This window comes from Coregonus lavaretus (assembly GCF_964263955.1).
Source record: "Coregonus lavaretus genome assembly, chromosome: 15".
Taxonomy (NCBI): Eukaryota; Metazoa; Chordata; class Actinopteri; order Salmoniformes; family Salmonidae; genus Coregonus; species Coregonus lavaretus.
In genome coordinates, this window is record NC_140002.1 from 8,010,755 (window position 1) to 8,038,017 (window position 27,263).

At 45.3% G+C, this 27,263-nt stretch overlaps 1 pseudogene across 1 annotated transcript in view; it reads left to right on the forward strand.

Annotated features, from left to right (window-relative positions):
• Positions 1-27,263, forward strand: part of LOC311142614 (E3 ubiquitin-protein ligase Jade-2-like) — a 185,326-nt pseudogene that overhangs the window by 144,164 nt on the left and 13,899 nt on the right. Inside the window, exon 9 of the transcript XR_014615531.1 lies at positions 9,757-9,888. The product of XR_014615531.1 is annotated as an E3 ubiquitin-protein ligase Jade-2-like (transcript). The remainder of the gene's footprint in view (positions 1-9,756; positions 9,889-27,263) is intronic.

The following is a 27,263-nucleotide window of genomic DNA, read 5'->3' on the forward strand; positions in this document are numbered from 1 at the left end:
AAGTCAAGGGCTTAGGGTAGAGAGTATGAGGACTTCCCCTGTGTGTCTGTCAGTAGGAATGGGAAATCAGCCACTCTGATACAGAATAACTAGCTAGGGCTCTCTGGAGGGAGGAACTTGAGAGGAAAGGTGTGTGTGTGTGTGAGATTTATGTGCATAACATTTGAAAGAGGAGTAGGTTATGTTGGAGTGGGTCCTGTGTTTGTGTGAAAAAGGAAGGGTGGGTGTGTGTGTGCACTTGTGCGTGTGTGTGTGTCGGTGTGTTGGCCCGGGGAGTTGTGTGAGTCTCCCAGGCCGGTACTAATTTGCAGTGTTCATCATTCCTGAGCCCCCAAAGCCCGCCGCTGTGTATTAAGACCTCCTGACTCTGCACTTTTCACTGCTATCAGGGGCCTTGTTGGCTGCCCGGCGCTATGCAGCCATATCTATTCACACATGGAAATGAGGGGCCGACACACACAGACAGCCCCGTGATAGAACACTGCTTCAGGGGATGCGTCCCAAATGACACCATATTCCCTATGGGCCCTGTTCAAAACCAGTGCACTATAAAGGGAAAATGGTGCCATTTGGGATGCAGATAGGGCCTCTGCCTGCACCCTCAGAGCTGACAGTATCATAATGACTGGACGACTTCTCTCATCCCTTTATTTCTCCCTACTTCTCTCTCGCCATCTCTCTCTTCTTCTCTATCAATTGCTCGTTCTCGCTCTTTCTCACCCACTTTCTCTCTCTCCCTCCCCTCCCCCCACTCTCTCTCTATATCTATCCCCACCCCCCTCTCTCTCCCTCCCCTCCCCCCACACTCTCTCTATATCTATCCCCATCCCCCTCTCTCGGTCTCGCTCTCTCTTTCTCCGCTGGGGCCTGGCTCTCATGTTAAACACACAGCCATCTTCAAACTTCTCAGAACTCACTTTATTTACTGCTGCTAGCTCACAAAAAGCATCAGTTTGCTTGTCATGTAAACCACACCCCTCCCCCCGGTCAAAAGAAGTGCACTATGTAGGGAATAGGGTGCCAATATAGGACGCAGGCAATGTCTGGGTCTCAGCTCCCACAGTGAGAAAATACTGCTCTGTATCTGTCTGTCTAGTCCTTAGAGTAAAGCCACTAGAGTGAGTCACATGCTTTTAGGGCTGAACACAGCCGTAGTTGAAGAGCAGCAGTCCCTGTAGACACTGCAACTCAGGGAGGGCCCTGCCCATCTGCCTCTACAGCAGTGGGACACTGGGGCAGGCTCTGTTCCAATACTTTACACATGCATCCTTCCCTCCTTCCTTCCTTGAAGTCATATGGGAATGGAATGGAACCCTGAAGTATTCACTAATCCATTATGAAGGGTTCCATTCCATTACCTATTACTTCAAGGAGGAAAGGATACATGTTTAAGGTATTGGACAAGGAAGATAGGAAGAAGGGTGCATTTTGTATTAGAACAGGGCCACATACTGCTGTCCTGAACTTACCCTTGTTCAGGTTATCACAGGAAGGAAGTCACAGCAATGTAATTCTGTATGTATCAATGTAGTGAGAAGGTAATGTACTTGTACATCCTGTGTCTGTTTCTCTCAACCACAGCCCTACACTGCAGTTAATGGTGGCTTGTGTTTGGGATATCTGTGTGTGTGTGTGTGTGTGTGTGTGTGTGTGTGTGTGTGTGTGTGGAGAGGGGACTCTGGGGCTGAGGGAGCGTGAGAGAGAGGAAGAGAGGAAGTGTGAAAGAAAAAGACTGGTGTGGCGCTAACGAGCGCAGGTAAGAAGTGGGACACGGTGACACACACACCGCAGCTGAGCACGCCCAGGAAGAGAGGAAATTAAACACACACTTCAAAAAGACGAATCCCTTGGTGGCACCTGACGAGGCCATCAAATTGAAGAGAGGGAGAGCTAGAGAGACGGAGAAGTGACAGAAAGAGAGAGAGAGAGCGAGAAGTGACAGAAAGAGAGAGAGAGAGCGAGAAGTGACAGAAAGAGGGAGAGAGCGAGAAGGAGAAGTGACAGAAAGAGGGAGAGAGTGAGAAGGAGAAGTGACAGAAAGAGGGAGAGAGTGAGAAGGAGAAGTGACAGAAAGAGAGAGAGAGAGAGCGAGAAGGAGAAGTGACAGAAAGAGAGAGAGAGAGAGAGCGAGTAGGAGAAGTGACAGAAAGAGAGAGAGAGAGAGAGAGCGAGAAGTGACAGAAAGAGAGAGAGAGAGAGCGAGAAGTGACAAAGAGAGAGAGAGCGAGAAGTGACAAAGAGAGAGAGAGCGAGAAGTGACAGAAAGAGAGAGAGAGAGCGAGAAGTGACAGAAAGAGAGAGAGAGAGAGCGAGAAGTGACAGAAAGAGAGAGAGAGAGAGCGAGAAGTGACAGAAAGAGAGAGAGAGAGAGCGAGAAGTGACAGAAAGAGAGCGAGAAGTGACAGAAAGAGAGCGAGAGCGAGAAGTGACAGAGAGAGAGAGAGCGAGAAGTGACAGAAAGAGAGAGAGAGAGCGAGAAGTGACAGAAAGAGAGAGAGAGAGAGCGAGAAGTGACAGAAAGAGAGAGAGAGAGCGAGAAGGAGAAGTGACAGAAAGAGAGAGAGTGAGAAGGAGAAGTGACAGAAAGAGAGAGAGCGAGAAGGAGAAGTGACAGAAAGAGAGAAGGAAATGCAACTGAACTGACAACAATGTTTTCAAATGTTTCTCCCAGTTGGACTGTTGCAGAGAGGATGTTGCAAATAGCCAACGTATCACTCATTAATATACACTCTATCCTATTCACAGTCACACACAAACACTTACGGGCACAGTGTTCAGGCACACACCCACACAACAGATTTTTAAAACAACATGGACACACGGGTATACACACGCACACCATGGGTAGCCTCAGTGTGAAACACAACCCACCCGGAGGACACAGTGAGGTACCACTCAGGTCCTCTCATGCATGTCCTGCGCCTCCATGTTAGGGGAAGCGTGAGGGGAGGAGGCCAGTGGTAGCTCCACACAGTACAGTACACCCCAGTGCCCCCACACTTCAGCCTCTATTATAACCAGCATGAGAGGAAGTCTGGCGTGCACGCCACCCGCTCCACTGTTGGTCTAAGCAGCGGGAGCGTGGTAAAACATGTCCCCCAACAATAAGTGTCCAAATAGATGTTAGTGCAGATGTATATTTACTGAAAGTGTGTGAGCGAGCGTCCATACGTGTGAATATTTGCGTGTGTTGGTGTGTTTTCGGGATTAGAGATATTGAAGGTGTTGATTGTGAGGGATTTATTGGGTTTACTCAACCTGCCCACCACGGAAACCACACACACCTCCCCCTTGTTGTCGTCGGACCGTTTCTGTTCAGTGAGGACGGTTTGTCAGTTTGGTCTGTCAGGTTATGGGATGTTTCTCAGTTTGGTCTGTGAGGTTATGGGATGTTTCTCAGTTTGGTCTGTCAGGTTATGGGACGTTTCTCAGTTTGGTCTGTGAGGTTATGGGATGTTTCTCAGTTTGGTCTGTGAGGTTATGGGACGTTTCTCAGTTTGGTCTGTGAGGTTATGGGATGTTTCTCAGTTTGGTCTGTCAGGTTATGGGATGTTTCTCAGTTTGGTCTGTCAGGTTATGGGATGTTTCTCAGTTTGGTCTGTCAGGTTATGGGATGTTTCTCAGTTTGGTCTGTCAGGTTATGGGATGTTTCTCAGTTTGGTCTGTCAGGTTATGGGATGTTTCTCAGTTTGGTCTGTCAGGTTATGGGATGTTTCTCAGTTTGGTCTGTCAGGTTATGGGATGTTTCCCAGTTTGGTCTGTCAGGTTATGGGATGTTTCTCAGTTTGGTCTGTCAGGTTATGGGATGTTTCTCTCATCAAAACCATTAGTCCAGCTGGTGGGGTAATTGTAGCTGTTCTTAAGCACAATGTGAAGCGGCGTGCCTGGATACAGCCCCTAGCTGTGGTATATTGGCCATATACCACAAACCCCCAGGTGCCTTACTGCTATTATAAACTGGTTACCAACATAAATAGAACAATAAACAAGTCGTTTTGCGTCATACCCGTGGTATATTGTCTGATTATACATACGGCTGAAATTATGTTTCAACCAATCAGCATCCAGGACCCAAACTACCTGGTTTATAATGACTTCTGAATGTTTTCCACACTTGAGGATGTAAATGACCACCCAATTTAGTTTACAATAATGAAATCAAACATTGACTGCAATGTATCCTACTCAGTATTTGACTATGTATACTTTATGCAACTGTATTTAACTGCTGCACGATACATCTGGGTTCCAAATGGCACCCTAATCCCTATATAGTGCACTACTTTTGACTGCAGTCCTGCACTATATAGGGAATAGGGTGCCATGTGGTATGTAGACAGTATGTCCCCAAGGGTACAGCCAGTCAGTAGAAAAAAATAGTAGTTGATCTACTCTGTATCATGAGAGAAAATGTCAAATCAAAATGTATTGGTCACGTACACAGTTTAGCAGATGTTATAGCGGGTGCAGCGAAATGCTTATGTTACTAGCTCCTAACAATGCAGTAAAATGTCAAACAAGTACACAAATAATGAAAAACATTCATAAATTAAATCAAGACATGTTGGAACGAATCCAATTAGCGACCGAAATAGTACTGTAACAGTAATCCAAATGTAATCTATACATGTACGCTGGATGAATTTACACAAGATATACTAAGAATATTATATTTACAGCAGTAGCTATATTAGTGAGCTACACTACATTACCAAAAGTATGTGGACACCTGCTCGTCGTCTCATTCCAAAATCATGGGCATTAATATGGAGTTGGTCCCCCCTTTGCTGCTATAACAGCCTCCACTCTTCTGGGAATGAGTTCCACTAGATGTTGGAACATTGCTGCGGGGACTTGCTTCCATTCAGCCACAAGAGCATTATTGAGGTCGGACACTGATGTTGGGCGATTAGGCCTGATTTGCTGTCGGCGTTCCAATTCATCCCAAAGGTGTTCGATGAAGTTGAGGTTAGGGCTCTGTGCAGGCCAGTCAAGTTCTTCCACACCGATCTCGACAAACCATTTCTGTATGGACCTCACTTTTTTCACAGGGGCATTGTCATGCTGAAACAGGAAAGGGCCTTCCCCAAACTGTTGCCACAAAGTTGGAAGCACAGAATTGTCTAGAATGTCATTGTACACGGTAGCGTTAAAATTTCCCTTCACTGGAACTAAGGGAAACCTCTTCCACCAAACTTTACAGTTGACACTATGCATTCAGGCAGGTAGTGTGCTCCTGGCATCCGCCAAACCCAGATTTGTCCGTCGGACTGCCAGATGGTGAAGCTTGATTCATCACTCCAGAGAACGCGTTTCCACTGCTCCAGAGTCCAATGGTGGCGAGCTTTACACCCCTCCAGCCGACGTTTGGCATTGCACATGGTGATCTTATGCTTGTGTGCGGCTGCTCGGCTATGGAAACCCATTTCATGAATCTCCCGACGAACAGTTATTTTGCTGACATTGCATCCAGTATATAACTAAATATACGGCGTGTATAAACAGTGTAACTAAAATGCAATGTACATTAGTAGAAATATTAGAATGAGCTACAGTTGAAGTCGGAAGTTTACATACACTTAGGTTGGAGTCAATAAAACTTGTTTTTCAACCACTCCACACATTTCTTGTTAACAAACTATAGTTTTGCCAAGTCGGTTAGGACATCTACTTTTTCCAACAATTGTTTACAGACAGATTATTTCACTTATAATTCACTATATCACAATTCCAGTGGGTCAGAAGATTACATACACTAAGTTGACTGTGCCTTTTAAACAGCTTGGAAAATTACAGAAAATGATGTCATGGCTTTAGAAGCTTCTGATAGGCTAATTGACATCATTTGAGTCAATTGGAGGTGTACCAGTGGATGTATTTCAAGGCCTACCTTCAAATGCAGTGCCTCTTTGCTTGACATCATGGGAAAATCAAAAGAAATCAGCCAAGCCCTCAGAAAAAAAATGGTAGACCTCCGCAAGTCTGGTTCATCCTTGGGAGCAATTTTCAAACGCCTGAAGGTACCACGTTCATCTGTACCAGCAATAGTACGCAAGTATAAACACCATGGGACCACGCAGCCGTCATACCGCTCAGGAAGGAGACGCGTTCTGTCTCCTAGAGATGAACGTACTTTGGTGCGAAAAGTGCAAATCAATCCCAGAACAACGGCAAAGGACCTTGTGAAGATACTGGAGGAAACATGTACAAAAGTATCTATATCTACAGTAAAACTAGTCCTATATCGACTTAACCTGAAAGGTTGCTCAGCAAGGAAGAAGCCACTGCTCCAAAACCGCCATAAAAAAGCCAGACTACGGTTTGCAACTGCACATGGGGTGGCTTGCAAGCCGAAAAACACCATCCCAACCGTGAAGCACGGGGGTGGCAGCATCATGCTGAGAGGGTGCTTTGCTGCAGGAGGGACTGGTGCACTTCACAAAATAGATGGTATTATGAGGAAGGAAAATTATGTGGATATATTGAAGCAACATCTCAAGACATCAGTCAGGAAGTTAAAGCTTGGTCGCAAATGGGTCTTCCAAATGGACAATGACCCCAAGCATACTTCCAAAGTTGTGGCAAAATGACTTAAGGACAACAAAGTCAAGGTATTGGAGTGGCCATCACAAAGCCCTGACCTCAATCCTATAGAACATTTGTGGGCAGAACTGAAAAGGCGTGTGCGAGCAAGGAGGCCTTCAAGCCTGACTCAGTTACACCAGCTCTGTCAGGAGGAATGGGCCAAAATTCACACAACTTATTGTGGGAAGCTTGTGGAAGGCAACCCAAAACGTTTGACCCAAGTTAAACAATTTAAAGGCAATGCTACCAAATACTAATTGAGTGTATGTAAACTTCTGACCCACTGGGAATGTGATGAAATAAATAAAAGCTGAAATAAATCATTCTCTCTACTATTATTCTGACATTTCATATTCTTAAAATAAAGTGGTGATCCTAACTGACCTAAGATGGGGATTTCCTACTAGGATTAAATGTCAGGAATTGTGAAATACTGAGTTTAAATGTATTTGGCTAATGTGTATGTAAACTTCCGACTTCAACTGTATGCTGAGCACTTGTTGGCTGCTTTTCCTTCACTCTGCGGTCCGACTCATCCCAAACCATCTAAATTGGGTTGAGGTCGGGGGATTGTGGAGGCCGCGTCACTCCATCGCTCTCCTTCTTTGTCAAATATCCCTTACACAGCCTGGAGGTGTGTTGGGTCATTGTCCTGTTGAAAAACAAATTATAGTCCAAACCAGATGGGATGGCGTATCGCTGCAGAATGCTGTGGTAGCCATGCTGGTTAAGTGTGCCTTGAATTGTAAACAAATCACTGACAGTGTCACCAGCAAAGCACACCAACACCATAACACCTCTTCCTCCATGCTTTACGGTGGGAAATACACATGCAGAGATCATCCGTTCACCCACACCACGTCTCACAAAGACACGGCGGTTGAAACCAAAAATCTCCAATTTGGACTCCAGACCAAAGGACAAATTTCCACCGGTCTAATGTCCATTGCTCGTGTTTCTTGGCCCAAGCAGGTCTTTTCTTCTTATTGGTGTCCTTTAGTAGTGGTTTCTTTGCAGCAATTCGACCATGAAGGACGGATTCACACAGTCTCCTCTGAACAGTTGATGTTGAGATGTGTCTGTTACTTGAAGTCTGTGAAGCATTTATTTGGGCTGCAATTTCTGAGGCTGGTAACTCTAATGAACTTATCCCCTGCAGCAGAGGTAACTCTGGGTCTTCCATTTCTGTGGCGGTCCTCTTGAGAGCCAGTTTCATTGTAGCGCTTGATGGTTTTTGCGACTGCACTTGAAGAAACTTTCAATGTTCTTTAAATATTCTTTATTGACTGACCTTCATGTCTTAAAGGAATGATGGACTGTCGTTTCTCTTTGCTTATTTGAGCTGTTCTTGCCATAATATGGACTTGGTCTTTTACCAAATAGGGCTATCTTCTGTATACCCACCTACCTTGTCACAACACAACTGATTGGCTCAAACGCATTAAGAAGGAAATAAATTCCACAAATGAACTTTTAACAAGGCACACCTGTTAATTGAAATGCATTCCAGGTGATTACCTCATGAAACTGGTTGAGAGAATGCCAAGAGTGTGCAAAGCTGTCATCAAGGCAAAAGGTGGCTAATTGAAGAATCTAAAATATTTTGATTTGTTTAACACTTTTTTGGTTACTACATGATTCCATATGTGTTATTTCATAGTTTTGATGTCTTCACTATTATTCAACAATGTAAAAAAAATTGTAAAAATCAAGAAAAACCCTTAAATTAATAGGTGTGTCCAAACTTCTGACTGGTAGTTTATATATGTGTTTCTATCACCCACGGGACGGATTTGTGCCTACCTCATAACCTTGGGTCGGTACGTCAGGAAGTCTAGGACCCAATGGTACAGGGAGGGGTTCAGACCCAGGGCCCTGAGCATAGTGATGAGCTTGGAGGGCACTGTGGTGTTGAAGGCTGGTGTTGAAGGCATTCTTACATAGGTATCCCTCTTGTCCAGGTGGGATAGGGCAGTGTGCAGTGCAATGGCGATTGCGTCGTTCGTGGATCTGTTGGTGCGGTATGCAAATTGTTGTGGGTCTAGGGCAGGGGTGTCAAACTCATTCCATGGAGGGCCGAGTGTCTGAAGGTTTTTGATTCTTTCTTTCAATTAAGACGTAGACAACCAGGTGAGGGGAGTTCCTTAGTAATTAGTGACCTTCATTTATCAATCAAGTACAAGGGTGGAGCAAAAACCCGCAGACACTCGGCCCTCCGTGGAATGAGTTTGACACGTGGTCTAGAGTGTTGGGTAAGGTGGAGGTGATGTGATCCATAACTAGCCCCTTAAAGCACTTCATGATGACAGAAGTGAGTGCTACGGGGCGATAGTCATTTAGTCCAGTTACCTTCGCTTAGGAACAATGGTGGACATCTTGAAGCAAGTGGGAACAACAGACTGGGCCAGCAGCCTTGCAAGGGTTAACATGCTTGAATGTCTTACTCACGTCGGCCACGGAGATCGGGAGCACACAGTCCACGTCGACGGCTCTGTGTTGTTTTGCTCGAAGCCGTTGAATTGCGACTCCACTTTGGCCCTGTACTGTTGTTTTTCTTCTTTGATTGCCTTACGGAAGTCATAGCTGGTCTGTTTGTATACGTCCATGTTCCCAGTCACCTTCCCATGGTTAAATGCGGTGGTTCATGCTTTCAGTTTTGCGTGAATGCTGCCATCTATCCACGTTTTTCTAATCGTCACAGTAGGAACAACATCTTCTATGCACTTTATGATGAACCCAGTCACTGAGTCAGTGTATACGTCGATACTACATTTCCTAGTCCACGTGATCAAACACGTGGACTAGGAAAGCATAGATTTGAAGCATAGATTCCGATTGGTCAGACCAACGTTGAACAGTCCCTGCCACTGGTGCTTCTTGCTAAAGTTTGTGCCTATAGGCGGGAAGGAGCAGGATGGAGGCGTGATCTGATTTGCCGATGGGAGGGCGGGTGTGGGCATTGTAGCTGTCCCGGAAGAGAGAGTAACAATGGTTAAGTGTGTTCTCTTCGCTTGTAGCACAGGAGATGTGTTGATAGAATTTCAGGAGAGTTTTCCTCAGATTCCCTTTATTAAAGTCCCCCGCTACAATAAATCCTAGTGTAGGCCTGCTCCTGCCTCTCCCTAACTTCATGCATGGCTGCACTGTAATGTTGCTCTATTTCCTCTGCAGAGAAAACCATGAAGGGGCAGAAGGGAAAGCAGAACGGGGTGAAGGAGAGGGGGAAGGAGCGGCGGAAAAGCAGTCCAGAGAAGAAGAAAGAGAGGTGGAAGTGTGAGAATGGTTCCCTCCTGAAACAGCTAGGTAGGTCTGACACACCACAAGGGGGGGGGGGGGGTCTGTGTGTGTGTATGCGGTGTGAGTTTCTGGGGGAGTTAATGAGATATAACACCCACACACTCCCCCATCCCCTATGGGGAGTAGAGGAGAGTCCAGTCTCACACCATCTACATCTGTCTCCCGATTCACCACCCTTCACTGGAAGTGTGCACTTGCGCACACCATGTCATGGATTTAACAATGGTGGAAACTCCCCCCTGCCAATGCTTACACCAATCCAATAATTTCAAATCCATAATGGGGGGTGTGCAAGTGCACATCTCTGGAGACCATGGGAGAATCTCAATCGCATACTCCTCACGTCCTCTCTCCTCGCCTCCTTCTCAAAACCCATTGGATGAGAAAGCCAGAAGTCCCTCCCCTCTGACCTTCTCATCCAATGGGTTTTGAGTAGTGTTGCACGGTATACCGAAACTTATATACTTTTTTGATACTAGAACATGAAACACGGTTCGGTACTTCTGTCAAATGTGTTTCATGTCATATACAGATTGAGAGGATCGAGTATTTGTAGTCATTTGTCTGAATCTTCTCAAGAGGGCAGTAGCTAGCCAGGCTACTTGCGCATGCAGCTGACACAGCCACTTTTGTGAAGAAAAAGAGAGGAGAGAGAAAATGGTGACAGCATGGCGAAAGCATCATGCCTCCACGCCCGCATCTTGTTGACAAAACTGGCTCCAGAAGCGAACTACGGGAATGCTTACAGAGCAGTTAATGAGGGACAGCCCACCAAAACAACTAGGCAAAAGGTGTTACAAAGCAGGTCAGTGCAAGGGAGGTTTAGTTCCAAAACCACATAAAATTGTTTTTTTAAATTACACATGACTACTTAATGGTGAAATGTTTGCTTATGAGCCTTTCCCAACAATGCAGAGCTAAAAAATCATCATAAAAATAAAAATAGTAACACAAGGAATAAAATCCACAAGAATGGAGCTACAGTGCCCTCCACAATTATTGGCACCCCTGTTTAAGATGTGGTCGAGGACTTCCAAAAATTCTCCTTTTTTTTTAAACAACATAGGACCCAAATGCAAAAAAAGAGAAAAATCCAACCTTTTATTTAAGTACATTACTTTGGTGTAAAAAAAAAAATCACACATTTAGAAAAAAAATAACTTGAAATCATGTGTCCCACAATTATTGGCACCCCTGATGTTAATACTTTGTACAACCCCCTTTTGCCAACAAGACATCACTTAATCTCCTCCTATAACATTTCACAAGATTGGAGAACACAGAGAGAGGGATCTTTGACCATTCTTCTTTGCACAATCTTTCTAGATCATCCAGTGTCCTGGGTCCTCTCTTATGCACTCTCCTCTTTAGCTCGCCCCACAGGTTTTCGATTGGGTTGAGGTCTGGGGACTGAGATGGCCATGGGAGGACCTTGAGTTTGTGACTGCTGAACCATTTTTGTGTAGATTTTGCCACATGTTTTGGATCATTATCCTGCTGAAAGACCCAATGACGACCCATCTTCAGCTTTCTGGCAGAGGCCATCAGGTTTTTATTTAAAATGTCCTGGTAGTTCAAAGCGTTCATAATGCCATGCACCCTAACAAGGTTCCCAGGGCCTTTGGAAGAGAAACAGGCCCACAGCATCACAGATCCTCCACCATACTTCACGGTGGGCATGAGGTGCTTTTCGGCATACTCATCTTTTGTTTTACGCCAGACCACTTAGAGTGTTTGTTGCCAAAAAGCTCAATCTTAGTCTCATCTGACCAAAGCACACGATCCCAGTTGAAGTCCCAGTGCCGCTTAGCAAACTCCAGACGTTTACGTTTGTGAGTGTTAGTGAGAAAAGGCTTTTTCCTTGCATGCCTCCCAAACAGCTTGTTGGCATGTAGAGAGCGTCTGATGGTTGTTTTGGAGACTTTGTGACCCCAAGATGCCACTCTTTGATGCAATTCTGTGACAGTGAGCTTAGGACTTTTTTTTACTTCTCTTACCATCCTCCTCACTGTGCGTTGTGGCAAGATAAACTTGGGACCTCTTCCAGCCTTGTTTGTCACTGTTCCAGTTGTTTTAAACTTCTTAATGATTCCTCTGACTGTAGATACGGGCAAGTTAAGGTGAGTGGCTATTTTCTTGTAGCCATTGCCTGACTTATGAAGGTCGACACAAATCTGCCTTACTTGAATGGTGTGTTCTCTTGTCTTTGCCATGTTGACAAATGGGTAAGAGAATTAGGCCTCTGTGTCACGTCATATTTATACCCCAGGGAAACAGGAAGTCATGAATTACTAATTAAAAGTTCCTAGATACCCTGACCAACTTTAGCAACTACAGAAAAATATATTTTTTTAAAAATCAATTAAAATTTTCAGCGGAATTGTTAGGGGTGCCAATAATTGTGGGACACATGATTTCAAGTTTTTTTTTTTCTAAATGTGTGATTTTTTTTTTACCACCAAAGTAATGTACTTAAATAAAAGGTTGGATTTTTCTATTTTTTTGCATTTGGGTTCTATGTTTAAAAAAAAAGGAGAATTTTTGGAAGTCCTCGACCACATCTTAAACAGGGGTGCCAATAATAGTGGAGGGCACTGTATATACAGAATGTATTTGCATTGTAACGTTATTCTACTAGCAACTAAATTCTAATTATTTTTGAGTGACAATGACATGAACATGTATATATTCAGCATGACATTCATTTGAGCATTATAATATGATTATAATATTTTTGTATATACAGTACCAGTCAAAAGTTTGGACACACCTACTCATTCCAGGGTTTTTCTTTATTTTTTAAAACTATTTTCTACATTGTAGAATAATAGTGAAGACATCCAAACTATGAAATAACACAATGTCAGTCACTGACAGTCACTCATTTAGCCAAATGTTTTATATTGGTAAGTTAGTCTAGCGGCCAGCTATCTAAACTTGTAGTAATCTTGGTCGAATTACCGACCGGGGGTGCCTATTGATCATCAGATATCATATTAAAAATGGTATGTGGGTAGGCAGACCCACGAGCCCCTCATGAGTTCTAATTTTTTGTGGGCCCCACCAAAGTTGCCCATCCCTGATTTAATACATTCAATTATTTAGCTGTAATTAATAATTAATCATAGGTCTAATGAATGTCATTTGACCCAATGTTATGGCCATAGATGAGCAAATTAACACTTAATCAAATTACATTTTAAAACAGTTTAGATGTAATTGTAAAATTATATTTTGTGTGCTCTGAGGCTCAAATGGTTTTGCATAAGGAAAATTTTAGATATTCTTCTGTTATTTAATATTTGGTATTGGTATTTTATTAGGATACCCATTAGCTACTCTTCCTGGGGTACAAACAAAACATAACATGATACAGAACATAAACAATAAACAAGAACAGCTCAAGGACAGAACTACATACTTTTTTTAAAAACGGCACACATGGCCTATATATAAGTGCATACACACAAAATATCCAGGTCAAATAGGGGAGAGGCGTTGTGCCGTGAGATGTTGCTTTATCAGTTTTTTGAAACCAGGTCTGCTGTTTCTTTTGAGCAATATGAGATGGAAGGGAGTTCCATGCAATAATGGCTCTATACAGTCCATTCAAAAAGTATTCAAACCCCTTGACTTTTTCCACATTTGGTTACGTTAAAGCCTTATTCTAAAATTGATTCAATTGTTTTTTTCTACACACAATAACCCATAATGACAAAGCAAAAACTGGTTTTAAGAATTTTTTGCAAATGTATCAAATAAAAATATCAAATTTATGTAAGTATTCAGACCCTTTACTCAGTACCTTGTTGAAGCACCTTTGGTAGCAATTACAGCCTCGAGTCTTCTTGGGTATGACTCTACAAGCTTGGCGCACCTGTATTTGGGGAGTTTCTCCCATTCTTCTCTGCAGATCCTGTCAAGCTTTGTCAGGATGGATGGGGAGCGTCGCTGCACAGCTATTTTCTGGTCTCTCCAGAGATGTTCGATCAGGTTCAAGTCCGGGCTCTGGCTGGGCCACTCAAGGGCATTCAGAGACTTGTCCCGAAGCCACTCCTGTGTTGTCTTGGCTGTGTGCCTACGGTCATTGTCCTGTTGGAAGGTGAACCTTTTCCCCAGTCTGAGGTCCTGAGCGCTCTGGAGCAGGTTTTCATCAAGGAGCTCTCTGTACTTTGCTCCCTTCATCTTTCTCTCGATCCTGACTAGTCTCCCAGTCCCTGCTGCTGAAAAACACCCCCACAGCATGATGCTGCCACCACCATGCTTCACCGTAGGGATGGTGCCAGGTTTCCTCCAGACGTGACGCTTGGCATTCAGGCCAAAGAGTTCAATCTTGGTTTCATGAGACCAGATAATCTTGTTTCTCATGGTCTGAGAGTCCTTTGGGTGCCTTTTTGCAAATTCCAAGCAGGCTGTCATACGCCTTTTACTGAGGAGTGGCTTCCGTCTGGCCACTCTACCATAAAGGCCTGATTGGTGGAGTGCTGCAGAGATGGTTGTCCATCTGGAAGGTTCTCCCATCTCCACAGAGGAACTCTGGAGCTGTGTCAGAGTGACCTTCGGGTTCTTGATCACCTCCCTGACCAAGGCCCTTCTCTCCCAATTGCTCAGTTTGGCCAGGCGGACAGCTCTAGGAAGAGTGTTGGTGGTTACAGACTTCTTCCATTTAAGAATGATGGAGGCCACTGTGTTCTTGGGGACCTTCAATGCTGCAGACATTTTTTGGTACCCTTCCCCAGATCTGTGCCTCGACACCATCCTGTCTCGGAGCTCTACGGACAATTCCGTCGACCTCATGGCTTGATTTCTGCTCTTACATGCACTGTCAACTTTGGGAATTTATATAGACAGGTGTGTTCCTTTCCAAATCATGTCAAATCAATTTAATTTATCACAGGTGGACTCCAATCAAGTTGTAGAAGCATCTCAAGGATGGTCAATGGAAACAGGATGCACCCTCAATTTCGACTGAGGGCGGTGTGTGTCTGTGTAGGTCAGAATCAGGTTTATTGTCCTACAAGAAGAAAATCTTGGCACAGCTCACATTGCATACACAAAACATTTAGAAAACCTAGCAGGAAACAAACAGCCTACCATAAATAGTACCCCACCCGCACATAGGAGGAAGCTACAGTACATGGAATTGTTCATAATAGTCATAGCCCCTGGGATGAAACTCCTCCTGAAGCACGCAGTGTGACATTTAATTGTCCGATATCTCCGACCTGATGGGAGAAGATCAAAGCAGTGGTGGAGTGGGTGGTCTGGGCTGGAGATCATGTGAGGGGCTTTGCACTGGATAGCGCGTTCATTCTGAAGGGACAGTTTTGGAGCGGGGAGTCCAATCCGTTTAGATGCCGTGTTGGTGATCCTTAATAGTGTATTGTGGTGTGAGACTGTCAGCATGTTGTGGTAGCAGATACTTCAGTAGATGAGTAGTGATGAGGATGCTCTGCTAGAGTAGCAGAAGGAGTTTTGGTTTGACAGACAGGTTGATCAGACTCCTGATGACAGACAGGTTGATCAGACTCCTGATGACAGACAAGTTGATCAGACTCCTGATGACAGACAGGTTGATCAGACTCCTGATGACAGACAGGTTGATCAGACTCCTGATGACAGACAAGTTGATCAGACTCCTGATGACAGACAGGTTGATCAGACTCCTGATGACAGACAGGTTGATCAGACTCCTGATGACAGACAGGTTGATCAGACTCCTGATGACAGACAAGTTGATCAGACTCCTGATGACAGACAGGTTGATCAGACTCCTGATGACAGACAGGTTGATCAGACTCCTGATGACAGACAGGTTGATCAGACTCCTGATGACAGACAGGTTGATCAGACTCCTGATGACAGACAGGTTGATCAGACTCCTGATGACAGACAAGTTGATCAGACTCCTGATGACAGACAGGTTGATCAGACTCCTGATGACAGACAGGTTGATCAGACTCCTGATGACAGACAGGTTGATCAGACTCCTGATGACAGACAGGTTGATCAGACTCCTGATGACAGACAGGTTGATCAGACTCCTGATGACAGACAGGTTGATCAGACTCCTGATGACAGACAGGTTGATCAGACTCCTGATGACAGACAGGTTGATCAGACTCCTGATGACAGACAAGTTGATCAGACTCCTGATGACAGACAGGTTGATCAGACTCCTGATGACAGACAGGTTGATCAGACTCCTGATGACAGACAGGTTGATCAGACTCCTGATGACAGACAGGTTGATCAGACTCCTGATGACAGACAGAGGTTGATCAGACTCCTGATGACAGACAGGTTGATCAGACTCCTGATGACAGACAGAGGTTGATCAGACTCCTGATGACAGACAGACGTTGATCAGACTCCTGATGACAGACAGACGTTGATCAGACTCCTGATGACAGACAGACGTTGATCAGACTCCTGATGACAGACAGAGGTTGATCAGACTCCTGATGACAGACAGACGTTGATCAGACTCCTGATGACAGACAGACGTTGATCAGACTCCTGATGACAGACAGACGTTGATCAGACTCCTGATGACAGACAGACGTTGCTGTACCATGTAGGAACAGGTTGACATACACTTTATCTTGAAGCACTTCACCCCAAATCGCTCCAGGGGCGCTGAACTCGCTGTGTGTTTGTGTGTGTGTTGTTTCTTGTGCCTTCACACAAGGGCGACACCCTCCAGTGACCATAGCAACGAAATAAACAAACATTATCAACGTGCGATAAAAAGTATTTACATCAGAAACAGAAATGATTAACCCCAAAATATATTAGATAACAATGATTTTTATTGTTAAACCTGACTGTAAACTGATATTGTTAGCCAGCTAGCTAGAATGGGCAAGTTAGCTGGTCCTGCTGTTGGATGTAAGTGCTGAAGTATCACTACGCAGGCTACGTTTTCTACTGTGATTGGTCAACAACAATGATGCCGCTTGAAAAATAGAGCAGATTCCTATTTTCTTTGCCTCAGCTGAGTGGCCTTCACGAGCACCGCTGACCACACCGCCTGGATGGAATTTCGCCCCCCGCATAGGCTACATTAAAAATTAATGGGCCACCCCGCCCGCCCTTTCTGTCTGCAAGCGCCCTTTCTGAGAGTCCCAGCTAGAACCATGGAAACACATCTGTTTACCTGTCTTGGTGCAAGTGTAGGTTCTTCGGTGTACTTCACCTCAATAGTATCTTCAGGGTCAGAGGGGTAGAGGTATCCCGGAGGAATTGTCATGGTGTGGGTCCAGTGTCCCTGCCCTCCGACCATTTCTTTCTGAGCTCCATGGGTGTGGTGCAGTGTGGTGCATGCACCTCTTCTAAGTCAGAGCTGCTCTCCTAAATCCTCAGGCTTTAAGTGTGTGACCTTCCCTTGTTGAACAGGCTGAACCAGGGATGAGCCGGGGATGAACCAGGGGATCGGAGGGGAGAGCAGCCCCTGATAATGCAGTAAGGCTGGCAGAGTCCCAAATGGCACAGTTTTCCCTATATAGTGCACTACTTTTGACCAGAGCCTTATGGGAATAGGGTGCCATTTGGGATGCAGACACAGACTGGCATCTGGCCACTAGGGCTGAGAATTGCCAGGGACCTCACGATACGATATTATCACGATATTTAGGTCCCAATACGATACGTATTGCAATTCTCACGATTCTATATGTATTTGCGATTTGATACTGTGATTTTATTGCGATTCGATGTTCCAAACATATTGCTAACAATAGGTATGCTGCAGAGGGACAAGAGAGAGCCATGAGAAAACAAACATATTTAAAAAGATGATGGAGAACAAACTATGAAGGAAAAATACTGTCGTTTTGCTGCAGGTACTGCCAACTAACGCGAAAATAATATTGCAATATTGTCTAAACTATTTGATGTATCGTAAAAAATGATATCCCGATATATGTAACTGTATCGATTATTCTCCCCCATCCCTACTGGTCACCCAGGATGGCAAACAGAGGGTTGTAGAGTCTCTTTGAGTGTTATAGTGGTGGAATCGACTTAAGGACCTTCTGGGTGTTGATATTGAGCTCTATCCCCAGACTGATACTTTGGGCCTCATTTTAACACTTAATTTGTGTTTCTTCAGGTGTCGAGTTTACAGAGTGCTCTCTCTCTCTCGCTCTCTCTCACTCTCTCTCTCACTCTCTCTCCCCTCTTTCCCTCTCCCTTTCCCTTGCTCTGTGCGTATGTGGGGTTGTCAGGGAGATGGTTGGCACCTGAGAACAATCGGCAGACTGTAGTGGGGCCTGCACAAACACAAATCTTTCCTAGCCCTACCTAGCCTAGCTTAGCCTTCCTCCCTCCCTGGCCCTACCTAGCCTAGCTTAGCCTTCCTCCCTCCCTGGCCCTACCTAGCCTAGCTTAGCCTTCCTCCCTCCCTGGCCCTACCTAGCCTAGCTTAGCCTTCCTCCCTCCCTGGCCCTACCTAGCCTAGCTTAGCCTTCCTCCCTCCCTGGCCCTACCTAGCCTAGCTTAGCCTTCCTCCCTTCCTGGCCCTACCTAGCCTAGCTTAGCCTTCCTCCCTCCCTGGCCCTACCTAGCCTAGCTTAGCCTTCCTCCCTCCCTGGCCCTACCTAGCCTAGCTTAGCCTTCCTCCCTCCCTGGCCCTACCTAGCCTAGCTTAGCCTTCCTCCCTCCCTGGCCCTACCTAGCCTAGCTTAGCCTTCCTCCCTCCCTGGCCCTACCTAGCCTAGCTTAGAATTCCTCCCTCCCTGGCCCTACCTAGCCTAGCTTAGAATTCCTCCCTCCCTGGCCCTACCTAGCCTAGCTTAGCCTTCCTCCCTCCCTGGCCCTACCTAGCTTAGCCTGAACCTGTCCCAGCCAGCACATTCCCAGCCCTGCCGAGCCTAGCGTGGGCTGCTATCATACCGCAGCAGCCTAGGCCCCAGGGTCCACGGAGCAGAGCCAGGAGAGGGGAGGGGGGGCTACAGCCAGCAGAGATGTGCATCGGGGTGGAGTGGGTCATGAATAGCCCTGCCATTTCTTCTCTCTGTTCCCTTCCCCCTCTCTCTGTTCCCCCTCCCTCCCTTCTCTCTGTTCCCTTCCCCTCTCTCCCTCTCTCTCTCTCCCTTCTCTCTGTTCCCCCCTCCTTCCCTACCTTCTCTCTGTTCCCCCTCCCTCCCTGCCTTCTCTCTGTTCCCTTCCCCTCTCTCCCTCTCTCTCTCTCCCTTCTCTCTGTTCCCCCTCCCTCCCTACCTTCTCTCTGTTCCCCCTCCCTCTCTCCCTTCTCTCTGTTCCCCTCCCTCTCTCCCTTCTCTCTGTTCCCCCTCCCTCCCTACCTTCTCTCTGTTCCCCCTCCCTCCCTACCTTCTCTCTGTTCCCTTCCCCTCTCTCCCTCTCCCTCTCTCCCTTCTCTCTGTTCCCTTCCCCTCTCTCCCTCTCCCTCTCTCCCTTCTCTCTGTTCCACCTCTCTTCCCTCCTTTCTCTCTGTCCTTCTCTCTATTCCACCTCTCCTACCCTCATCCCCTCCTTCCTCCCTCCCCTCATCCCCTCCTAAACTCTCCACACCTCCTCCTCAGGTCTCCTGTCTCCAGCAGAGGTGCTGGTGCTGTTGCTGCGTCATGGAAACTGCTGGCCTGGGGGTGCTGATGACGCCATCACAGCAGCTCTTCCTGGCCTGGTGGGCACAGGGGGGAGGAGGAGGGACACGTGACTGGCTAGAGGAGAGGGGACGATAGAGGGATTGGACAGGTGTTAGAGGTTGCATCCCAAATGGCACCCTATTCCCTATTTAGTGCAATACTGTGCCATTTGGGACACAGAGAGTCCGTATTTTTACGTATGTAACTCGTCCAACAATAGTTGTCTTGAGTTGTACTTTTGACAAACAAAAGCAGACAGTGATGTAGGTCATATACGATTGAATCAGTGTTCATGCGTCTGAGTGTGGCCGTAGCCTTAGGGAGTTGGGTAACAGGAGGATCTAACGGGGGATGGGTCGGTCAGGAATGTTGAAGGTTCTGTTGGTGTGACCCCGTGACACCTCTTTGTCTTGTCAATCTCATTATGAGGAATCAGGTACAGTAGACTAGAGTGAATCAGGTACAGTAGACTAGAGTGAATCAGGTACAGTAGACTAGAATGAATCAGGTACATTAGAGTGAATCGGGTATAGTAGAGTGAATCGGGTACAATAGAGTGAATCAGGTACAGTAGACTACAGTCGTGGTCAAAAGTTTTGAGAATGACACAAATATTAATTTTCACAAAGTCTGCTGCCTCAGTTTTTATGATGGCAATTTGCATATACTCCAGAATGTTATGAAGAGTGATCAGATGAATTGCAATTAATTGCAAAGTCCCTCTTTGCCATGAAAATGAACTTAATTTCCACTGCATTTCAGCCCTGCCACAAAAGGACCAGCTGACATCATGTTAGTGATTCTGTCGTTAACACAGGTGAGAGTGTTGATGAGGACAAGGCTGGAGATCACTCTGTCATGCTGTTTGAGTTAGAATAACAGACTGGAAGCTTTAAAAGGAGGGTGGTGCTTGAAATCATTGTTCTTCCTCTGTTAACCTTGGTTACCTGCAAGGAAACGCGTGCCGTCATCATTGCTTTGCACAAAAAGGGCTTCACAGGCAAGGATATTGCTGCTAGTAAGATTGCAGTGGCTCGGGGAACAAAACAACAACATTTTGGGTCCATGGCCAGGAAACTCCCCAGACCTTAATCCCATTGTGAACTTGTGGTCGATCCTCAAGAGGCGGGTGGACAAACAAAACCCCACAAATTCTGACAAACTCCAAGTATTGATTATGCAAGAATGGGCTGCCATCAGTCAGGATGTGGCCCAGAAGTTAATTGACAGCATGCCAGGGTGGATTGCAGAGGTCTTGAAAAAGAAGGGTCAACACTGCAAATATTGACTCTTTGCATAAACTTCATGTAATTGTCAATAAAAGCCTTTGACACTAATGGAATGCTTGTAATTATACTTCAGTATACCATAGTAACATCTGACAAAAATATCTAAAAACACTGAAGCAGCAAACTTTGTGAAGACCAATACTTGTGTCATTCTCAAAACTTTTGACCATGACTGTAGAGTGAATCAGGTACAGTAGAGAATCGGGTACAGTAGACTAGAGTGAATCAGGTACCGTAGAGAATCGGGTACAGTAGACTAGAGTGAATCAGGTACCGTAGAGAATCGGGTACAGTAGACTAGAGTGAATCAGGTACCGTAGAGAATCGGGTACAGTAGACTAGAGTGAATCAGGTACCGTAGAGAATCGGGTACAGTAGACTAGAGTGAATCGGGTACAATAGAGTGAATCAGGTACAGTAGACTAGAGTGAATCAGGTACCGTAGAGAATCGGGTACAGTAGACTAGAGTGAATCAGGTACAGTAGACTAGAGTGAATCAGGTACAGTAGACTAGAGTGAATCGGGTACAGTAGACTAGAGTGAATCAGGTACGGTAGATTAGAGTGAATCAGGTACAGTAGACTAGAGTGAATCAGGTACAGTAGACTAGAGTGAATCAGGTACAGTAGACTAGAGTGAATCAGGTACAGTAGACTAGAGTGAATCAGGTACATTAGACTAGAGTGAATCAGGTACATTAGACTAGAGTGAATCAGGTACAGTAGACTAGAGTGAATCAGGTACATTAGACTAGAGTGAATCAGGTACAGTAGACTAGAGTGAATCAGGTACAGTAGACTAGAGTGAATCAGGTACGGTAGAGTGGATGGCGGTGAGAGGTAGAAAAGTGTGCTGAGTATCATCTCAGTTTTGTAACCTCCTCCTTCCCTCCATCCCACACCCCTCCTCCTCACCCTTCCTCCCTCCTTCCTTACCTCCCTCCATCCCTGTGTGTCTCTGTGCTGAGATGTTGACATGCCTACCAGAGAGTCTCTCAAGTTGATCCTCCCTCCCCCTTTCTCCCTCATCCTCTCCTCCCTCCCTCTCTCCTCTCTCCCTCTATCTCTCCCTGCCTCCTCTCCTCTGTTGTGTTCTTCCCAGACTACCATAGCGGCTGTGGTGAAATTAGCCTGCTTTGTTAATGACCATGATTAAAAACGCATTCTAAGTAGGATCTAAATGTCATTCAACACGGCAGGGAGGCAGGCTGGGTGTGTGGAGCCAGCATTACCACTGCTAATACTCACTCCCTACACCAGCTAGCGCTTTTCTCCTCATCTCCAGAGTAGATAGATACCGCTCCACGCCAGACAGAGAGACACACATTTAAGGAGGTTATTGTAGCTCGTCCCACCAACAACACAGCCCCATGGGGTTTAATTGTATTTTCAGCAGGTCTACCTTAAAGAGGCTTATGGGTCAGTGTGTGTGTGTGTGTGTGTGTGTGCATGTGTGAGTGAGTGGTTTGTTAGCTGGTGCATGTGCTCCATCTTTCTGATTATATTTTATTTATTTTGGGTTGGCAGGAGCCTAGTGTGTATGGTTTGGGGGTGGGGGCATGAGAGGGGGCGGGGGTGGAGGCAGGGGAGTGGGGGTGGGGGCAGGGGAGTGGGAGTGGGGGTGGGGGCAGGATAGTGGGGGTGGGGGTGGGGGTGGGGGTGGGGGCAGGGGAGTGGAGTGGAGGGTGTTACCCAGTTTACCCATACAGCATCTCCCAGACTGAGTCAAGCTTTATTTATCCTGCACATTTCAGATGCAATTTACATGAAAAACTTAATATTTACTACACAACAAACATAAGATGAATTTTTTTTTTTAAAGAATGACACAAACTGAAAAACTAAAAAGCACCCTAAGGAAAACCAAAGCTAAAAAGATGTGGCAGGCTATTCCAGAGGCTGGGGGCATAATAATTAAAGGATGCCTCTCCATGCCTCTTGGTCCTAGGCTTTGGGATAGTTAAAAGGCCAGTGCCAGAGGACCTGAGGGACCTACTGGGTACACACAGTACCAGTCAAAAGTTTGGACACACCTACTCATTCAAGGTTTTTTAAATATTAGAGATTCTTCAAATAGCCACCCTTTGCCTTGATGACAGCTTTACACACTCTTGGCATTCTCTCAACCAGCTTCACCTGGAATGCTTTTCCAAAAGTCTTGAATGAGTTCCCACATATGCTGAGCACTTGTTGGCTGCTTTTCCTTCACTCTGCGGTCATACTAATCCCAAACCATCTCAATTGGTTTGAGGTTGGGTGATTGTGGAGGCCAGGTCATCTGATGCAGCACTCCATCACTCTCCTTCTTGGTCAAATAGCCCTTACACAGCCTGGAGGTGTGTTTTGGGTCATTGTCTTGTTGAAAAACAAATGATAGTCCCACTAAGCGCAAACCAGATGGGATGGCGTATTGCTGCAGAATGCTGTGGTAGCCATGCTGGTTAAGTGTGCCTTGAATTCTAAATAAATCACAGACAGTGTCACCAGCAAAGCACCCCCACACCATAACACCGCCTCCTCCATGCTTTACGGTGGGAACTACACATGCGGAGATCATCCGTTCACCCACACCGCGTCTCACAAAGACACAGCAGTTGGAACCAACAATCTCCAATTTGGACTCCAGACCAAAGGACAAATGTCCACCGGTCTAATGTCCATTGCTCGTGTTTCTTGGCCCAAGCAGGTCTCTTCTTATTATTGGTGTCCTTTAGTAGTGGTTTCTTTGCAGCAATTCGACCATGAAGGCTTGATTCACACAGTCCCCTCTGAACAGTTGATGTTTAGATGTGTCTGTGACTTGAACTCTGTGTAGCATTTATTTGGGCTGCAATGTCTGAGGCTGGTAACTCTAATGAACTTATCCTCTGCAGCAGAGGTAACTCTGGGTCTTCCATTTCTGTGGTGGTCCTCATGACAGCCAGTTTCATCATAGCGCTTGATGGTTTTTGCGACTGCACTTGAAGAAACTTTCAAAGTTCTTGAAATGTTCCTTATTGACTGACATGTCTTAAAGTAATGATGGATTGTCATTTCTCTTTGCTTATTTGAAATGTTCTTGCAATAATATGGACTTGGTCTTTTACGAAATAGGGCTATCTTCTGTATACCCCTCCTACCTTGTCACAACACAACTGATTGGCTAAAACGCATAAAGAAGGAAAGAAATTCCACAAATTAACTTTGAAGTAGGCACACCTGTTAATTGAAATGCATTCCAGGTGACTACCTCATGAAGCTGGTTGAGAGAATGCCAAGAGTGTGCAAAGCTGTCATCAAGGCAAAGGGTGGCTATTTGAAGAATCTCAAATATAAAATATATTTTGATTTGTTTAACACTTTTTTGGTAACTACATGATTCCATGTGTTTTTTCATAGTTTTGATGTCTTCACTATTATTCTACAATGTAGAAAATAGTAAAAAATAAAGAAAAACCCACGAATGAGTAGGTGTGTCCAAACTTTTGACTGGTACTGTATATCACATTTACAGTGGGGAAAAAAAGTATTTAGTCAGTCACCAATTGTGCAAGTTCTCCCACTTAAAAAGATGAGAGAGGCCTGTAATTTTCATCATAGGTACACGTCAACTATGACAGACAAATTGAGGGAAAAAAATCCAGAAAATCACATTGTAGGATTTTTAATGAATTTATTTGCAAATTATGGTGGAAAATAAGTATTTGGTCACCTACAAACAAGCAAGATTTCTGGCTCTCACAGACCTGTAACTTCTTCTTTAAGAGGCTCCTCTGTCCTCCACTCGTTACCTGTATTAATGGCACCTGTTTGAACTTGTTATCAGTATAAAAGACACCTGTCCACAACCTCAAACAGTCACACTCCAAACTCCACTATGGCCAAGACCAAAGAGCTGTCAAAGGACACCTGAAACAAAATTGTAGACCTGAACCAGGCTGGGAAGACTGAATCTGCAATAGGTAAGCAGCTTGGTTTAAAGAAATCAACTGTGGGAGCAATTATTAGGAAATGGAAGACATACAAGACCACTGATAATCTCCCTCGATCTGGGGCTCCACGCAAGATCTCACCCTGTGGGGTCAAAATGATCACAAGAACGGTGAGCAAAAATCCCAGAACCACACGGGGGGACCTAGTGAATGACCTGCAGAGAGCTGGGACCAAAGTAACAAAGCCTACCAACAGTAACACACTACGCCGCCAGGGACTCAAATCTTGCAGTGCCAGACGTGTCCCCCTGTTTAAGCCAGTACATGTCCAGGCCCGTCTGAAGTTTGCTAGAGTGCATTTGGATGATCCAGAAGAGGGTTGGGAGAAAAAAAATCTCATTTTGTCTGTCATAGTTGACGTGTACCTATTATGAAAATTACAGGCCTCTCTCATATTTTTAAGTGGGAGAACTTGCACAATTGGTGGCTGACTAAATACTTTTTTTCCCCACTGTACAAAGTATTCAGACCCTGTACTCAGTACTTTGTTGAAGCACCTTTGGCAGCAATTACAGCCTCGAGTCTATGACGCTACAAGCTTGGCACACCTGTATTTGGGGAGTTTCTCCCATTCTTCTCTGCAGATCCTCTCAAGCTCTGTCAGGTTGGATGGGGAGTGTTGCTGTACAGCTATTTTCAGGTCTCTCCAGAGATGTTCGATCGGGTTCAAGTCCGGGCTCTGGCTGGGCCACTCAAGGACATTCACTCCTGTGTTGTCTTGGCTGTGTGCTTAGGGTCGTTGTCCTGTTGCAAGGTGAACCTTCGCCCCAGTCTGAGGTCCTGAGCGCTTTCGAGCAGGTTTTCATCAAGGATCTCTCTGTACTTTGCTCCGTTCATCTTTGCCTCGATCCTGACTAGTCTCCCAGTCCCTGCCGCTGAAAAACATCCTCACAGCATGATGCTGGCACCACTATGCTTCACCGTAGGGATGGTGCCAGGTTTCCTCCAGACGTGACGCTTGGCATTCAGGACAAAGAGTCCAATCTTGGTTTCATCAGACCAGATAATCTTCTTTCTCATGGTCTGAGTCTTTAGGTGCCTTTTGGCAAACTCTAAGCGGGATGTCATGTGCCTTTTACTGAGGAGTGTCTTCCGTCTGGCCACTCTACCATAAAGGCCTGATTGGTGGAGTGTTGCAGAGATGGTTGTCCTTATGGAAGATTCTCCCGTCTCCACAGAGGAACTCTAGAGCTCTGTCAGAGTGACCATCTGGTTCTTGGACACCTCCCTGACCAAGGCCCTTCTCCCTCGATTGCTCAGTTTGGCCGGTCGGCCAGCTCTAGGAAGAGTCTTGGTGGTTCCAAACTTCTTCCATTTAAGAATGGTGGGGGCCACTGTGTTCTTGGGGACCTTCAATGCTGCAGAATGTTTTTGGTACCCTTCCCCAGATCTGTGCCTCGACACCATCCTGTCTCGGAGCTCTACGGACAATTCCGTCGACCTCATGGCTTGGTTTTTGCTCTGACATGCACTGTCAACTGTGGGACCTTTATATAGACAGGTGTGTGCCTTTCTAAATCATGTCCAATCAATTGAATTTACCACAGGTGGACTCCAATTAAGTTGTAGAAACATCTCAAGGATGATCAATGAAAACAGGATTCACCTGAGCTCAATTTCGAGTCTCATAGTAAAGGGTCTGAATACTTATTTGAATAAGTTATTTCTGTTTTATTTTATTTTATACATTTGCAAAAATGTCTAAACCTGTTTTCGCTTTGTCATTATGGGGTATTGTGTGTAGATTGCTGAGGATTTTAATTTTATTTAATCCATTTTAGAATAAGGCTGTAACGTAACAAAATGTGTAAAAAGTCAAGGGGTCTGAATACTTTCCGAAGGCACCGTATCAGGGCATTAATGGTCGAGAAGAACACTCTCAAATTATTCGGATGAATAGTGATCAAGTTAGAAAAATTAGCCCGTCTGTTATTTCTAATTGCCTTGTTATATATGCCAAGTTGCTCTCTCAGAAGATCATAATTGACCTGCAACTTGGACTTTCTCCACTTCCGCTCTGCCTTTCTGCAATTTCTCTTTAATTGATTAGTTTCCTCACTCATCCATGGCCTTTTTCAACTTTACTGGAGCTATTGCATCAATGGTTGCCCTTAATTTGCTATTAGTTATCAATTAAATCATCACAAGAGGAAGGCAGAATAGGTGGTGGAGTATTGTTCATACACTCAATAAAATCTGTAGCAACTTCAGAGGTAACGTAGCGTTTCTTAATAATTCGTTCAGTATTGCCCTGTGCTATGGGCAACAAGGTAGTAAAAAATACACAGTGGTGATCAGATAAAGCAACAACAACAATAGAGGATATGTCAATAGAAAGCCCCTTGGTAATAACCAGGTCCAGAGTATGGTCGCGGTTATGGGTGGGCCCAGTAACATGTTGGATAAAGTCCATAGAGCTCAAAAGATTAATACATTCAATGGCCTTGGAGTCAGTGTCTTTGTCAACATGAATATTAAAATCGCCCAACACAATGATTTTATCATAGTTCTCA